Here is a 19,067-nt window from a genome sequence, read left to right as displayed (position 1 = left end):
TGCGTGGAAACATCAGACCATTTGGGAACGTGTTAATTAATATTGGTTGCAGGAGATTTCAGGCAAACATTACCTGTAATTCCTCGAGCGACACCAGCGGACGAAATAAATGCCTGCCTGAAATACTCTACTTTGTGGCGCCACGTAAAGGCATTTAAAGTAACCACAAATTTACGTGTAGTTATGTAGGTACTGCAAAACGATCCAACAGATGAGATATTCTCACATCAATTTCAGGAAATTGGGAACGTAAACGTGCCGGTTGATCTGACCTCAGCAAGAATTTCATTGCCTCATAACTTCTGGAATTTAGTGACGTCAAAAGAAGAATTGGTTGAAAAAGTATTTACCAATATTCAAACCAATTATAAGAATCACGATTGGCTGAGTGAACGAGGTATTCTTGTGGCCAAGAACAAAACGTCTACGACCTTAACAATATTATTCAGTCTAACATACAAAGCGAGGCAGTCACATACAAGTCCGTCGACACTGTTGAGGAAGCAGATGAAGCGGTTAATTATCCAACAGAATTTTTGAATTCACTCGATCTGCCAGGGATACCATCACACGAACGGCAATTGAAAATCGGCGTGCCAATTATCATGTTGCGAAATACCAATCAGCCAAAACTTTGCAATGCCACGCGCCTTGCAGTAAAAAAATTAATCAGCAACGTCGTAGAAGTAACAATCTTGACAGGACCTTTCAAAGGTGAAGATGTCCTCATTTCTCGCATTCCTTTCATTCTAACAGATATTCCATTTCAATTTAAGTAATTGTAATTTCCAATTCGATTGGTGTTTGCAATCACCATCAACAAAGCTCAGGGGCAATCTTTAGAATTGTGCAGTTTATATCTAGACACGGATTGCTTCTCACATGGACAATTATATGTTGCGTGTTCTAGAGTCGGCAAACCAAACAATCTCTATATCTCCACAGACAATGGCGCAACAAAAAATATTGTATAGCCACAAGCATTGTGAAATTAAACATGTTAGAAACGTGCACTTTCTCTTTTCTTTCTTTCCCATTTAACCAGACTGAGCCACAGCAACGCGTGGCGGGTACTGCTAGTATATACATATATATTAGTATATTTTGGTAGCAGTCTTTCTTGTTGATATATGTTGTTAAATATGACCGACAAGGGTAAGATTAATGATTCTAAAATGAATCATCTCAATATTTCTTATGTTTTTTTTCACTGTCGAGGGTAGATGAAAAATTAACTCTCCTAAGTTCATTTTCTCCCTGTAATATGGTCTGACGCCTAGGGACGCATTTCGTATGGCACTCCCCTCATTTTCATAGACAAATTCTCCATACGCTGCCTAAGGTTCACTTGGGGTGAGGTTGTACAGGACGTGATTGAGATGAACAAGTGGATGAATGGATATTAATAGGCAATTAAATCCCTATGTTCTTGCTTCAACTATGTGTTGGTACGGGGTCTTGAAGTTGGTAGAATGTAATTATATGTTAACTGGCTGTTGCTAGCTGGTTTTGACTTTTTGATGTGTAGGGCCTCGCTGATGTCGAGTCTTCTGTTGTCGTGACAACAGAAGACTCGACATAACCTGTCCATTATTTCTGTGTTGCTTGTCAAGAATTATAACCTGTCGAAATACCCTGTCGATTATTTCTGTGTTGCTTGTTAAGATTTATTTGGTAATGATCTGGTTGCCTGGGGAGATTATATGCTCCTTGATGGACCCCTGTTTTTTGCTTGTTCATTTTAATCACCCATCGAAACATTGCTGTCTTGCCTATGTACTAAGATCTTTAAGGCTGACGTCCCCAAAGATCTCATTTTATTTAAGATCTATTTTTTTAAGGTGTTTTGTTTGGTGTCTGGAGTGTTCTTCATAAGTAGGTTGTCTGTCTTCTTGTTTTTGTAGAAAATTGTTAATTGTATCTTATGACTTGTGTCCGTGAGGATAACGTTTCTATCAATAATATCTTTCAAGACGCTTTCCTCCGTTTTATGAGCCGTGAAAAAGAAGTTCATGTAAAACAATCTAATAGGATGTACAGGTTTTGTGTTGGTTGACTCTTCAGAGGTTACATGGCATCTCACATTTAATTTAATGACTTCTTCCACATAACCGTTAGAGAAGTCAGTAAAGACATAACTAACGGTTATGTTGAAGACGTCAGTCCCACTCCCCAACCCTGTCTCTGTGCTCTTCCTTTCCTTATAACTTGGTATTCCTCTGGGAAGATTGCATCTGAGATTATATAATTTATTTCAGTTTCCACTATTGCAGTTATGGATGGATCTGCTTCACTAACCCTTTCTATTATTTCCTCTGCTTTATTGGATATTCCATCAACATTGGTGTACCAACCTTGTGTGTGTGTGTGTGTGTGTGTGTGTGTGTGTGTGTGTGTGTGTACTAACCTAGTTGTACACACACTATCATCTATCATCTCTACACTTAAAACTGTGAATGGAGTCTGCCTCCATCATATCACTTCCTAAAGCATTCCATTTGTCAATTATTCTGACACTAAAAAAAAATTCAAACATCTCTATGGCTCATTTGAGGAATCAATTGTCACCTGTGTCCCCTAGTGCATCCCCTAGTCCCCTATCAATTCCCTTGAGAATCTTGTATGTGGTGATCATGTCCCCCTGAAATCTTCTGTCTTCCAGCGACGTGAGATTTAATTCCGGTATTCTCCTCATAGCTCATGCCCCTCAGTTCAGGGACTAGTCTGGTGTAATCCTTTGAACCTTCTCCAGAATGTATGGATGTGTATGTGTAATATATGCTATATACATAAATATGATTTAGGTACAATTATCTTTATAGATTTCTAGAGTTAGCAAGATTGTGGAAGCTGCCTGAGACAGTGGTGGTGGCCGTGGGCGGGAGGGCGGGGGTGAGGGAGGTGCTCCTCCACCACAGTCTCCGCAACACCCTCCACGCCCTCTACCTCGCCCTCCACCACCACACCTCCCTCACCCCTCCACCACACTCTGCCTCACGCCTCGGGAAGCTGTCCTCTAACACTGGTTAGAAAAACAACATTGAATGTTACAGTAATTTCTACATGATAACCTCTACACTGTTTTGTTTTATGTCAGCAAGAAAAGGATGTCACAAAACATAAATGTTTGTTGATAACTAAATTCTTCCTCTCTAAGCACAGCGGATTTTAGTCTATACTAATGTAATTATTTGTAATGTCAATATAATGAGATATAATGTAATGCTGATTTTTGTCATCAAATTTATTACAGTCAACATTTTGTATGTGTTTAACAAACCTGTCCTCCAAAAAATATAGTAACCACAACGACGATGAGTAGAATATATAAAATATGAACTGTTACCTCTATAATGTCCTCATTTTGCACTATAAATTTTAAGTAGGACCACGAAATACAAGGAAAGAAATCAAACCTAACTTCCTCTCAGACATAGTACATGAATGTACAATAATTGGCGCTAAAGAGCGAATGGTAAGCATAGCAGTGATAATTTATTGCTACAGGCTGTGTCGGGAGTTATTTTTATGCTGTTATTCCGTTTATAATTCCTACAGCCAATAGGTAGAATCTTTTGGTTGCAACAGTCAATACTTTGTTAATTCAATCAATAGTAGCTATAGGTAATATATTCTTGCAAGATGGATTGGTTTCATGTTAAACTTATGCTGAATAAACCACACACAAACGCGTAAAGAACAATGAGAAAACGAGATCTCATTTATAGCAGGAGAACTAAGACGAGGCGGAGTGAGGGTGTACCGGCGATGTCTGTACTGCAACAACGGGGAAGCCGACGTCCAGTTTATACCCAAGTTTCAGCCTTTAATGGTTGATCAGGCCAGAGGGCTCTTTCAGGGTAAGGTTTGTGCTGCGACTCGTTGTATAATTACTACTTATTAACACATTTTTTCACATTTAAAAACATAAAAATGAAATATGTTTTAAGTTTAGAGTATTTATTTTTATCTCTCACTTTTTTTCTGTCTGTTTCTCTATCTCACTCTCCCACTCTCTGGAATATGCTGTCATGTTCATAGCAAACGGCACCATCCGTTTGTATGCGCTGCGTTTCATACGCCAGCAGTAGATAAACAACAGAGAGCATTCAGGACGACAGCCAAGCTTGGAAGCTGCTAGTCATGTATCTTTATTAGTATTAAAATCAGTAACCAAGCAATGGCTTTATCTCAACCCTACAACCAAGACTTCCTCAGCAACACACAACACCACACTGGCGGCGACGAGGATGAACTGTGAACGCAGGAATTTGTTCAGCTCAAAACACAAGGAAGAAGCATGCTGTCTCGTCCCGGAGAAGTCGTGCTGTCTATGAACCCCATACCAATGCTGTGCTACCCAATGCCGTGTGCTGAGGAATCTGCAATATTTTCCGATGCTGTGTATCAAACGACGCTTTGATGCTGTGTACAAAACCCGATGTTTTGTATACGAAACGACGCTCTGTGCTACACACCTCTTCATGCTGGTGATGCTGTAAACTGTCTGCTGTGTTAGCGGTGCTGAGAGCTCATCAAACAACAACTGCTGTGCAACTGTGAGTAAGAACAACACCACATGTACACAAGGCTAGGTAAGAGGTCAGTTGCTGCTGTATTGTGCACTGTTCTGAACTTTTGCATTAAAATGCTTGTGTGCTTTGCAAAATTAAAGTAATTACAGAAAATTCTTAAGTAACATATTACAGTGCAGTAAGTGTTTAGTATTCTGAGGAACATTTAAGTGATAAGTTTAGTTTTATAGAGTAAAAATGGCAAATATACCTCAGTTACCTGCATTTGATCCTGACTGTGACCAGTTAAGCCTGTCACAGAGGTGGACCAAATGGCTTAAAATGTTTGAAAATTTGTTGATAATTTCAGACATCTAAAGGGCTGAAAGAATGTATGCCCTGCTACTTCATTATGTAGGTGATCGAGTTTGTGACATCTTTGATACACTGAAAGACACTGGTGGTGACAAAGATTATGACATTGCCAAAGCTAAATTAACTGAACATTTCAAACCAAGACAAAACACTGCAATGGAAATTATGCATTTCAGGAGAGCCAAACAACTCTCTAATGAAACTGTAGATCAATACCACACACGTCTGCATGGTTTAGCAGCCCATTGTGAGTTTGCTGATGTTGACAAAGAAATCAAACAGCAGATTATTGAAACATGCACATCTACACGTCTCCGTCGAAGAGCTCTAGAACTTGTTGATAATGAAAGTTCTCTTACCAAGATACGGGATATTGCTCGTTGTATGGAAGATGCTGCACGTGATGCTCGTGTCATGGAGTGCAGTGCCAACAACGGTTCTGCCAGTGTTACTAACAGTGACGAGGTACGTAAGGTTCAGGGAGGACACCGTGATCATAGAAGATATCATGGCAAACCTAACAGCAAATTGAGCCGAGAACCACATCACAAATTGAGTCAAGGAACAAGGCTCAAGAAGTCACAACGACCCACATCAGAGGGTGTCAACAATAAATGTTACAATTGTGGAGGAGAGTACCCACACCAAGATAATGTTTGTCCTGCTCAAGGTAAGAAGTGCTATGAGTGTGGAAAACTAGGTCATTTTGGTGCTATGTGTCGTTCCGCACTAAAAAGACCACAGTCAGTGAATAAAAGCACTGTACGAGGATCAGGTCATAGGAGTCGAGGTGGTAAACACAATATTGCACCTCATATCCAAAATGTTAATAATATACAAGACAACATGTCATTACAGCCAGTCTCAAATGACAGTGAATGTGATTACATTTATGGAGTACAAGCAATCAAAGAATGGAATGATCTTCCAAACAACCCAGAGACTATAGTATACATTGCTAGTATTTGTCTCAAAGTTCTCATTGACTCTGGATCAAACATTGACACCATTGCTGAGTGCCACTGTGAGAAATTTAAAAAACAGTTCCCAAAGCTTGAGAACTATAATGGCAAAGCCACTGCCTATGCTTCAAAGGTAGCCTTGCCAGTGATTGGAACTTTCACTGCAGAGATTAAGTCAAAGAGTGCAATGCTCACTACTACATTCCATGTTGTTAGGAATGCAAAGGAGTCTTTACTCAGTTACAAGACTTCAACCAAATTGGGGCTACTTCAGCTTTCTAATGCTGTAGCAGTGGAATCTGCAAACAATGTTGATGCTATTGTTGCTGAATTTTCTGATCGATTTGAATCCATAGGTTCTTATACTGATAGCAAAGTACATCTGCATATTAACCCAGATGTAATTCCAGTTGCCCAACCACATCGCCGACGGCCATTCCATACTCGCAAGAAAGTCGATGCCGAACTGGATAGGCTGATGGAACTAGATATCATTGAACCAGTAACAGGCCCAACACCATGGGTAAGCCCAATTGTCACTCCACCAAAGCCGAAGAATCCAGATGAGATACGCATTTGTGTGGACATGCGTGTTCCCAACAAGGCAATAATGCGTGAACGCCATCCTACACCCACTGTAGATGATATGATCTACCGCTTGAATGGTGCAACTATATTCAGCAAGTTAGATTTAAACAAGGGCTATCATCAGCTTGAACTTGATGATGAGAGTCGCTTCATCACAACGTTTACGACACATCGAGGTCTGTATAGGTACAAGCGCCTGAGTTTTGGTATTAACAGTACTGCTGAGGTATTCCAGCACATCATCAGCCAGGTATTGCAAGATATACCTAATGCTGACAACATGCCTGATGACATCATTGTTTATGGCCGTACCCAAGCTGAACACGACCAAGCTCTTCGTGCAACATTGCAATGCTTACGAGAAAAGAATCTGACGCTAAGCCGAGCAAAGTGTGAGTTCAATCAACATAAAATTGAATTCTTTGGACATGTACTTAGTGACAAAGGTCTGTCTCCAGATCCTAAGAAAGTTGCAGATATCAACAATGCTGCTCCTCCTTCAACATCCACTAAGGTACATAATTTTCTGGGAATGGCAAACTACTGCTCTCGCTTCATTCCAGATTTTGCTACCATTACGGAGCCTCTACGTGAGCTCCTGAAGAAAAATGCATCATGGTACTGGAGCGATATCGAGCAAAATGCATTTGATGCTGTGAAAGATGCACTAGTAGAGAATGCGACTGCTGCATACTTTGATCCATCAATGGACACCGAGTTAACAGTGGATGCTAGTCCTGTTGGTTTAGGTGCTGTGTTAGCCCAACACAAACCTGGTCAACCAAATTCCAGAGTAGTAATTGCCTACGCCAGCCGTTCTCTCACAGATGTTGAGCAACGATACAGTCAGACAGAGAAGGAAGCTCTTGCTCTTGTATGGGGCTGTGAGCACTTCAATGTGTATCTGCTTGGTGCGCCCTTCACCACGATAGTCACTGACCACAAACCGTTGGAGACCATCTTCAATAATCCAAAGTCCAAACCACCAGCTCGCATTGAGAGATGGGCTCTTCGTCTGCAACCATACAACTTTATGGTGAAATACAAGCCGGGTGCAGGCAATCCCGCTGATTACATCAGTCGACATCCTGCCAACAGTTTCACCATCACCAAGCATCAGCAAGTTGCCGAGGAATATGTACACTCTGTAACCTGTGATGCAGTCCCTAAGGCTCTCACTCTTGATGAAATCCGTACTGCAATCCTAGAGGACCCAACTCTGCAAGCAACAGTGGATGCATTGACTAAGAAAAAGTTTCCACGCATCCCACCCTCAGGAGTTGACCAAGATGCATTCAAAGCACTTGAACGTATCCAGACAGAATTAAGTGTTATGCGACACCGTGCTGCTAGGTACTCGTATCGTCATTCCAGCTGTTCTCCAGCAACGTGCTCTGAAGCTTGCACATCAAGGACACCAAAGTCTTGTAAGGACCAAACAGCTGCTACGAGAAAAGGTGTGGTTTCCTGGCATTGATCGTCAAGCAAAGGACATGCATGATGCCTGTGTCCCTTGCCAAGCTGCAATGGATACTTCAAGACCAACACCTCTACAACCTTCACCACTACCTGCTGCACCATGGACGGAAGTATCGATGGACTTCTGCGGACCACTACCAACTGGAGAGTACTTGATGGTAGTCATTGATGATCACTCACGTTATCCAGAAGTAGAAATCATCACTTCCACATCTGCAAAGGCTGTCATCCCGAAACTTTACAAGATATTTTAAAATTTTGGCATTCCTGAAGTTGTCAAGACTGACAATGAACCGCCATTCAATGGACAAGACTTCGTCAACTTTGCTGAGCATATTGGATTCAAACACCGCCGTGTGATGCCACTACATCCTCAAGCAAATGGAGAAGTTGAGAGATTCATGCAACCTCTCATGAAAGCGGTACGCTGTGCTCATGCCGAAGGACGATCCTGGAAACAAGCTATGTATGCTTTTCTCAGGAACTACCGTGCAACACCACATGGAACACTGGGCAAGTCGCCTGGCGAACTTTTATTTGGACGTCCTATGAGGATCACACTACCTGTCATGCCAGCCGAGGTAACGGATAAACGTCTCGCTCAGAAGGATGCAGTAGCCAAGGGCAAAATGAAAATTTCTCATGATCAATGTGCAAAGGAACAATTCATCAAGGTTGGACAAGCTATTCTAGTTAAAAAGAAAAAAAGAGGGAAAGCTAGATATGCCGAATGATACAAAACCATATAAAGTGATTAGTGTAAAAGGAACTATGGTAACAGCGAGTAACAGAGATCATAGTATAACACGTAATATGGCTTATTTCAAAGTTATTCCAACTAGTGTAGAAAATGATGAACTGCAGAGTCGTGCAAAGGATAAAGAAAAAATGAGTTATAACCCGACAAACAATTCATCAAGGGATATTATTGTATTTAAGGACTCTCGTCCTAAACGTCATGTTAAACGCCCTACGCGATTTGATGATTAATTGTGTTCATATGTATTGCAAAGTTTTTACTTATTATGCTAAACTAAATTTAATATTGTTTGAATAATGCAGATCTTTAATTCAATATTTTGTAACTTTGTAGTACAGTTTCTTTAATTTTTATTTAACATTTGCATATGTATTTTAAACATTAATATCCTGTGTGGTAAAGATTAAGTTTAAATTCTTTGTGTGCTTAATTAATGTTAAATATATGCAACATCTTTTCATATGCTAAAAACTTACTTTGTGTCAATAACTTTGCTTTGTGCTACAAGCATGGTAGACATCCTGTAATCATTCTTTTTAAAGAAAAGGAAGGATGTCATGTTCATAGCAAACGGCACCATCCGTTTGTATGCGCTGCGTTTCATACGCCAGCAGTAGATAAACAACAGAGAGCGTACAGGACGCCCGCCAAGCTTGGAAGCTGCTAGTCATGTATCATTATAAGTATTAAAGTCAGTAACCAAGCAATGGCTTTATATCAACCCTACAACCAAGACTTCCTCAGCAACACACAACAACACATATGCCGAATGAAAGAATAGCCTTTATTCATTAACAACATTAGGTAGCAATCTTATAAGGAACAGGATGAGCCTATAGCCAACTGTGTGCCAGAGTCTTCATGTGATCAGTTGACCTGATCTCCAGTGTATCAACCTGTTGAGCGAGTAAGTTCCAGATGTGAGTCAGCTTAGGAGTGAATGATCGCTGATGGAGTGGTGGTCTTGAGAAAGGCGCTTCCAGCATTAGACTATTGAAGGTTGAGAGCCTAGTGCTACGAGTGGCAACAACTGGTAGTCCACGGAGATGGGCCAGGTTAGGATCTTTGAGGATGTTGACCTTGTACATAACAGTAAGACCACCAACGTCCTGACGGTGTTGCAGGCTCTCATGTTAAGACCGTTCCCACCAAACTTGGTCAAGACTAGAGATGAACCATCTTTGATTCTTGTCTCCACACCTTGTCCAATGGTATGTTGAATGATGAGCGGCAGGTGATCCAGGAAGGGGGTGCATACTCGAGATGAGAGCAAACTTGTACTTCATACAAGGTTTTGAAGCCCTTGTTGCTGTGTGAGGTGTGAGATGCGCGGTAGGGCTGTTCACATTTCAAGAAATCTGGACTCCACCTGCCAAAGATCATTGGGGAATATAAACCTGGATATGCGTATGGAAATGTCAAGACACACAAGCCTGGAAACCCACTTCGGCCAATCATCAGCCAGATACCCACACCCACGTACAGACTGGCGAAACGACTCAATGGCTTGCTGACTCCTTATGTCCCTTGCGCCTACAGCCTGAAGTCGCCAAAGGAATTTGTTGACTTGCTGCGGGGAACACGGGCCACAGGGATAAGAGCCTCGTTGGACGTAGAATCTCTGTTTACCAACGTACCTGTGGATGATATGATAGGGATGATAGCCGACAGAGTGTACTGTGATCCGGCCTGTACTCCTCTTGACATACCAGAAAACAGTCTAAGGAAACTACTCCAAGCTTGTACTAAAGAGGCACCCTTCTTGAGCCCGGATGGACACATGTATAAGCAAGTAGATGGGGTCGCCATGGGTTCTTCCCTAGGTGTCCTGTTTGCAAACTTCTACATGGGTACCATCGAGCAAAAAGTCTTAGTCGACATGAACTTGAAACCGGCCATATACTGCAGGTATGTTGACGACATTTTTACACAGGTACCTGATGTCAGACATCTGCAGGAGCTGAAGGAGGCATTTGAGCAGAATTCTGTGTTGCGTTTCAATTACGAGATGGAGAAGGATGGGAAGCTGCCCTTTCTAGATGCAACAGTGATGGAAAGGAGCGGAGTTTTCCACACTGCAGTCTACACTAAGGAAACAAATATAGGAATGTGCCTCAATGCCAACAGTGACTGCCCGGACAGGTACAAGAGGAGTGTTGTTAACGCTTATGTCGACCGTGCCCTCAGCCACAGCTCAGGATGGAAGCAAGTCAATGAAGAACTCTGTAGGGTAAGGCAGGTCCTAGTCAACAACAGCTTCTCCAATGGTTTCGTTGAAGACATCATAAGAAGGAAGGTGAAACGCCATGCAACCTCTGAAGAGACAACTAACACAACACTTGTACCCCCTATTAGACTATTTTACAGGAACTTATTTTCCACAGCTCATAAAACGGAGGAAAGGGTCCTGAAAGATATTGTTAATAGAAATGTTATCCCTACAGACAAAAATCAGAAGATACAATTGACGATCTACTATAAAACCAAGAAAACGGCCAACCTACTCATGAGAAACTCTCCAGACACAAAGCAGAACTCTTTAAAAGAGACCAATGTCGTCTATGCCTTCAAATGCCCACTTAGGGACTGTAAGCCTCAAAGAATTCAGTATATAGGCAAGACAACAACATATCTTTCCAGGCGATTAACGATCCATAAGCAACAGGGCTCCAAAAAGGAACATATAATCTCTTACCACAACCAGACCATCACTAGAGAAGTCTTCACAAAAATCATGGAAATCATCGATAGATACAGCGATAGCAGGCGGGTAGATATCTGTGAGGCACTACACATTAAGAAGTCGACACCAGCAATCAAAAGCCAATTAATGCACAACTATATTCTAACCACTTCAAGACTCCACACCAATATAGACGCATCAAGAAATATGGGCCAATACTCCCATTGCAGTTACTTCCATTCTTCCCTTTAACTAACAAAATATTATACCCATTGTTTCGTGTTCTGTCTTGTGTAGAAAGTTTGGTTTCACCTCATCCAAAACTGTTGTAACATATCACCTCACCCAAATGCAGGTATAAAATCGAAGATGTTTAAACTCTGTTCAGTTATAGTTGTGTGTGTGTGTTACGGCCCTATTGGGTCGCAACTGGGTCGCAACTGGGTCGCAACTATTGGGTCTCTGATGTTAGTAGAGTTTGGGTATCTGGCCCCAAATTAGTAGTGGCTTTTAAGGGGTGTGTTCCGTAACGCAAGTAAATTAAAGGGGAAGGGATACAAATACACTAAATTAAATATATAATTACCACCACCAATAAATAAATATATAGTCACACGGGGGGGGGGGGGGGTATAAACACTTATATACATAATGGTCTTCCTCTGAAGAAACGGAATGTTCCACGGTGCTCAAGACGAGTAGCCCTGGTTTTCTTCTTGTGGCCTCACGATGAATCCTTCGATTCCCTCGGCGAGTCTACCCTGGCCACAGGCCAGCCAAATCACAGTCCCACTGGGTGCACCGTCGTGGAGGCCTTCAACCACAAATCCAGCCTGTAGCTGGCAGGTTCCAACCCGTTCTCGCAAATTTAATAAGTCAATATTGACTTATTAAATATGTGCATAGGTGACATACTTAACATAATAGTTTCCCTTGAAAAGCTTCATAGAAAACACCTACCTTACCTAACCTACTTAGTATGTTAAGATTAGCATCTTATTGCTTCGTAATTACAATTATTACCTAACCTATACCTATAATAGGTTAAGTAACAATTGTAGTTACGAAGCTATAAGATGCTTATTTTAACATACTGAGTAGGTTAGGTAAGGTCGGTGTTTTCTATGAAGCTTTTCAAGGGAAACTATTATGTTTAGTATGTCACCTATGCACGCAACTAATAAGTCAATATTGACTTATTAAATTTGCGAGAACGGGTTGCAGGTTCCAATCAGCTCTGCTGCGTAGGCCACTCCACGACCGATACTAGGGTTGCGAGCCCTAGGCAGGAGCCTCGTGTGATTCCACAGATCACTCTCCTCACCACAACACCCCAGTGGCTAGTCTTCTCCACCAGTCAGCCCCGGGTACGACAATTCCTGGTTCTGCCACCTCACAGGCAGGCTAACACAACAGTGTTCATCAAGGGGGGGGGGGGGTTAACTCACAGCCTCTACAGCAAACACGTGGAGAGACTTAGGCTGCCTTGGGTAGACTGCCCATCGTCCAATCCAGCAGTCCCAGGTCGACTCTGAAATCAGACACGTCATCAGTACTAGGGACACCCTAGGGCACCTCACTTACAGGCTTAGACACAAACGCCCACCTATCCACTCCATATATGGCGTTGCTGTCTAAGCGTCACCTCACCAGAGGTCAGCAGCGGCTACGTTACAAGCTGAACAGGACGGGAAACCAGCCCCTGTGGCCGGTATATCTCGTCCTCACTAGATGGCGTCATCCATTTGGAGGGGGTTTCGGGAGCTGACTCACAGATGGCGTGGACATCACTGCTCCGTGCTCGGACGCTGGACTTGGGTCCATAACACCTCCCCACCAAAAAGAATTTGGTTTAGGTCTCTATAAAAGAAAAGACAAACCAAATTAGTACGTGGGTACAACTTCAAATGGACTCACGTACACTATAAACTGGAGTGGCGAGGATGTCTTGTCCACAGAACTGTACTAATGGGGAACTCTGGCACAAAGGAAACTTGCAGATGGAAGGCAATGACCTTCCTGATGTAATCTTCCACACCTCCACTGCGATGTCACGCAGGGGCATAGTCTCACGTGTCCCGAGTAAGGATTTATACTGACGCAATCTGGGGCGACTCGACACTTCTCTGAGTCGTGGCACCGATGATGGCTGGTCACAGATGGCATTTCTGGTAACGGTCCGGTAGTCCTTCAGGGAGATGGGAACCTGGAATACAGGGGTCTGATTATTTAGGGTGACAGCGACGGTGGGTAAGTCAGTACTTACTGCATACGCGCCTGCTAGGCCCACACCTAGTCCCAACAGAGCTGCTTGTACACCGAAAATGGTGTCCGCTCTACCACCGTTAGGTCGACCAACGTTCCGTATAACGCTGCATCCCGGCTCAGCAATCACACGGGGGATGTCAACCTGTCGGAAACAGTCACTCATAATATCATATCTCGTACCTCCTGTATCTACCATCACCTTCCAGGTCCCTTCTTCGACTGCAACACTCACAGTGCAAATCTCCAATCCCTGGGATCTCTTTGCGAAGTTCATGGGAGCCATCATCTGTCGCGTCGTCCACTGGTCCTTACTGAGAACCCACACGAGAACAAAAAATACCTCTAGGAAACATTTGGTTAACTGAGGGATAAGCTTCCTGAGCCTGTAATGTCCATAGCTGGCTATATCCATTAGCCTGGTTTGGACCGAAGAGGGCACTAGAACCTTCGTACATACCTCACATACCTCCGACGTCTGGGGAATCTCTGGCTGGTTCAATGAATACTGTACCTTGCCATTCCGCAAGTACTCATCCGCCTTCGCTCTAGACTCTTTGGTATCTGTGGGTGCTTGTACACGAGGCCTCTCTTCTTGCTCAGTCGCTTCTGACATAGTAACCTCATGTTCCTTGTCGGGAGAAGAATCAGGAGACTCTACTAGAATGCTCTCGATCTGTCGGGTAGAGGACAAATTAAACATGTTATTTAATTCCGGGTCTGTCTGTACCTGGATATTACCAATGCCTGCCGTTACCTCGGACCTTGCTGTTCCGGCTGACTCGTCCGCGACCTTGGGATGATTGTTGCTCCAATCTGTCACCAAGTCGTTGGCTAGTATCACGTCAATCCCAGCTATAGGTAGGGTATCGACTACTGCCAACGCACATGTGCCGCAGAAGTAAGGCGAGTCTAGATGTACCCGCACTAAGGGGGCGACATACTGCGTCCTAGGAAACCCAACCAGGACAACCTTTTGTCTCCCATCCACACTCACTCCCTCGGGTAACGAGTTTCTCACGATCAGGGACTGGGCTGCTCCGCTATCTCTGAGCACTACAACTGATCTACCAGTATGATCACTCGATACATACCCGCCTGAAGTGTGAGGGGAAAACAATCTTGGTTCTTCCTGACTAGTCATAGACTGGCTTCCTGCTGGTGGTGTTACACAGCTCATCAACATCACCTCCCTACGTGGGCCGCTACCTCTTCTGCCTCGGCACATAACAGCTACATGCCCTTTCTGCCAACAAGTCAAGCACACCATATTCCTCCTCGGACTACGGTGTTTCAGACTGTTAGGACTAGTCCTTCGAGGGCTACTTGGGGGCGTCTTCTTAGCGCTTTGTGGGACGGGTCTCTCCTCTTTCTGATGAGGCTTGCCAAACAGACGTGGGTAATTCCTTGGAACATACTTAGTGGAAGACCTATGTGTTAAGATGTATTCCTCAGCCATGGTGGCTGCCGCACTCAAGGTCTCCACCTGTTGCTCTTCTAGGTACGTCTTTAGATCTCCTGCCAGGCAGTCTTTGAAGTCCTCTAACAGTATGAGCTGCTCGAGGTCTTCTTTGGTCTCCACCTTCCGAAAGGCGCACCACTCCTGGAAAAGCCGTTCCTTGATTGTGGCGAATTCGGTGAACGTGTGCTCTGAGGTCTTTTTCAGGTTCCTGAACTTCTGCCTGTAAGCCTCAGGTACCAATTGGTAAGCCATGAGCACTATCTTCTTCACTTTGTCATAATCGCCGGAGTCATCAAGGGACAACGTGGAGTAGGCGATTTGGGCCTTCCCAGTCAAGACGGACTGTATCATGATGGCCCAATTCTCCTTTGGCCACTCCAAAGAGGCTGCGACCTTCTCGAAGGCCGTGAAGAACTTCGAAACTTCCTTCTCGTTGAACTTCGGGACCATTTTGATGTTCCTTACCGGATCGAAACTACTTGTTTCCATTGTTTGCCTCCGACCACCTAATAGCAATACTTCTAGCTCATGTTGTCTCTCTTTTTCCTCTCTGTCTCGTCGTTCTTGCCTGTCTCGCTCTTCTCTTTCTCTTTTTCGTTCTTCTCTTCCTCTTTCTCGCTCTTCTCTTTTTTCTTCTCTTTCTAGTTCTAAACACCTCATCTCTAATTCTTTATCTTTCAATTCTCGTTCTAATCCTAATTTCTTCCAGTCTATCTCACGATTTATTTCTAAGGCACGTAATTTGACTGTTAGCAAGCTTATATTCAGCTCACCTCCATCGCTTTCAGTGTCACTGCCTTTATCTTCCTTTTCAGTGGAAGCTATCTCCTCACTTTCCTGTATACTATGTGCCTCGCTTTCTTGTTTCTTCTCGGCCTTCAAATGCTGGTGAATCTTGGACAAGATCTCACCACGGGAATCACTGGCACGTATCTTGATCTCCAGGTAGGCATTCACTAATACGAGTTCCTGTTTCCCCAGATATTTCAATCTGGCAAGACAGTCCTCCCTGTTCAGAAAGGCCTGAACATCGTCCAGATCGTCGATAGTCGCTTTTTCTGCCATTGTCATTTAGATGGAACACTAGCACTTAACACACTGCTTCACTTTACTTGCCACTATTACACGTAATTACACCGGGCACCGCACTACGCAATATTGCACTTAATCACAGCAAGCACCGCACTCTACAATATTGCACTGAATCACTCTGAGCACCGCACAGGACGTATAACGTCCTAATAGTCACACACAGGGGGAATTATTTACAGGTATTGCGCCACTTCACCACCCCTGTCAAACATACTTGACAAGGGGCCGGATTCCGCTGGGGATGCCAATTATGTTACGGCCCTGTTGGGTCGCAACTGGGGTTCTTCTCTGATGTTAGTAGAGTTTGGGTATCCGGCCCCAAGTTAGTAGTGGCTTTCAAGGGGTGTGTTCCGTAACGCAAGTAAATTAAAGGGGAAGGGATACCAATACACTAAATTAAATATATAATTACCACCACCAAAAAATAAATATATAGTCACACGGGGGGGGGGGGGGGGGGGGGGTATAAACACTTATGTACATAATGGTCTTCCTCTGAAGACGCGGAATGTTCCACGGTGCTCAAGACGAGTAGCCCTGGTTTTCTTCTTGTGGCCTCACGATGAATCCTTTGATTCCCTCGGCGAGTCTACCCTGGCCACAGGCCAGCCAAATCACAGTCCCACTGGGTGCACCGTCGTGGAGGCCTTCAACCACAAATCCAGCCTGTAGCTGGCAGGTTCCAATCAGCTCTGCTGCGTAGGCCACTCCACGACCGATACTAGGGTTGCGAGCCTTAGGCAGGAGCCTCGTGTGATTCCACAGATCACTCTCCTCACCACAACACCACAGTGGCTAGTCTTCGCCACCAGTCAGCCCCGGGTATGACAATTCCTGGTTCTGCCACCTCACAGGCAGGCTAACACAACAGTGTTCATCCGGGAAGGTGACTCACAGCTTCTACAGCAAACACGTGGAGAGACTTAGGCTGCCTTGGGTAGAGTGCCCATCGTCCAATCCAGCAGTCCTAGGTCGACTCTGTAATCAGACACGTCATTAGTACTAGGGGGACCCTAGGGCACCTCACTTACAGGCTTAGACACAAACGCCCACCTATCCACTCCACAGATGGTGTTGCTGTCTAAGCGTCACCTCACCAGAGGTCAGCAGCGGCTACGTTACAAGCTGAACAGGACGGGAAACCAGCCCCTGTGGCCGGTATATCTCGTCCTCACTAGATGGCGTCGTCCATTTGGAGGGGGTTTCGGGAGCTGACTCACAGATGGCGTGGTCGTCACTGCTCCGTGCTCGGACGCTGGACTCGGGTCCGTAACAGTGTGTAAACTAAAGTCTTTGAAAATGTAATAAGTTTTTATGAAACGCGCTCAAGTGTCGCGTCAGACTAGAAATAAAAATGAATTTTGGAGAATTGATTTTTCAGTTACCATCAAAAGTGAAAATAAATATAAGAAACATTGAGAAAATTCCTGTTACTTACTTTTTCGGTCATATTTAATATTATATATATATATATATATATATATATATATATATATATATATATATATATATATATATATGTATGTATATATATATATATATATATATATATATATATATACATACATATATATATATATATATATATATATATATATATATATATATATATATATATATATATATATATATATATGGTCCCCAATGGTCCATATATAGTCCATAAGCCTGAATGGTCCCCAGGACAATATGCAACTGAAAACTCAGTTGCATATTGTCCTGGGGACCATTCAGGCTTGTTCGCATTTGTGTTCCTCACGTGTGCCCCAAAGAATGAGGTGATTTGGTAAAATGCTATGCCCAAGATTACTATCCGAGTGCCGGCGGTGGGGTGGTTCAAATAGCCTCGGCTATCACCTCATTATGTCCGGTCGTGATAGTCAAGTGGATTAAGGCGTCTTGTACATACCAGTTGCGCTGCTCCTGGGAGTATGGGTTCGAGTCACTTCTGGGGTGTGAGTTTTCAGTTGCATATTGTCCTGGGGACCATTCAGGCTTGTTCGCATTTGTGTTCCTCACGTGTGCCCCAAAGAATGAGGTGATTTGGTAAAATGCTATGCCCAAGATTACTATCCGAGTGCCGGCGGTGGGGTGGTTCAAATAGCCTCGGCTATCACCTCATTATGTCCGGTCGTGATAGTCAAGTGGATTAAGGCGTCTTGTACATACCAGTTGCGCTGCTCCTGGGAGTATGGGTTCGAGTCACTTCTGGGGTGTGAGTTTTCAGTTGCATATTGTCCTGGGGACCATTCAGGCTTGTTCGCATTTGTGTTCCTCACGTGTGCCCCAAAGAATGAGGTGATTTGGTAAAATGCTATGCCCAAGATTACTATCCGAGTGCCGGCGGTGGGGTGGTTCAAATAGCCTCGGCTATCACCTCATTATGTCCGGTCGTGATAGTCAAGTGGATTAAGGCGTCTTGTACATACCAGTTGCGCTGCTCCTGGGAGTATGGGTTCGAGTCACTTCTGGGGTGTGAGTTTTCAGTTGCATATTGTCCTGGGGACCATTCAGGCTTGTTCGCATTTGTGTTCCTCACGTGTGCCCCAAAGAATGAGGTGATTTGGTAAAATGCTATGCCCAAGATTACTATCCGAGTGCCGGCGGTGGGGTGGTTCAAATAGCCTCGGCTATCACCTCATTATGTCCGGTCGTGATAGTCAAGTGGATTAAGGCGTCTTGTACATACCAGTTGCGCTGCTCCTGGGAGTATGGGTTCGAGTCACTTCTGGGGTGTGAGTTTTCAGTTGCATATTGTCCTGGGGACCATTCAGGCTTGTTCGCATTTGTGTTCCTCACGTGTGCCCCAAAGAATGAGGTGATTTGGTAAAATGCTATGCCCAAGATTACTATCCGAGTGCCGGCGGTGGGGTGGTTCAAATAGCCT

The 19,067-nt window shown here is 43.8% G+C and overlaps 1 pseudogene; it reads left to right on the top strand.

Moving 5' to 3' along the window:
- Positions 1-19,067, top strand: part of LOC123759260 (glutamate receptor ionotropic, delta-2-like) — a 191,962-nt pseudogene that overhangs the window by 20,019 nt on the left and 152,876 nt on the right.

This window comes from Procambarus clarkii, chromosome 32, assembly GCF_040958095.1.
Source record: "Procambarus clarkii isolate CNS0578487 chromosome 32, FALCON_Pclarkii_2.0, whole genome shotgun sequence".
In the NCBI taxonomy this organism is placed as follows: domain Eukaryota; kingdom Metazoa; phylum Arthropoda; class Malacostraca; order Decapoda; family Cambaridae; genus Procambarus; species Procambarus clarkii.
This window is presented reverse-complemented; position numbering and strand designations above follow the sequence as displayed.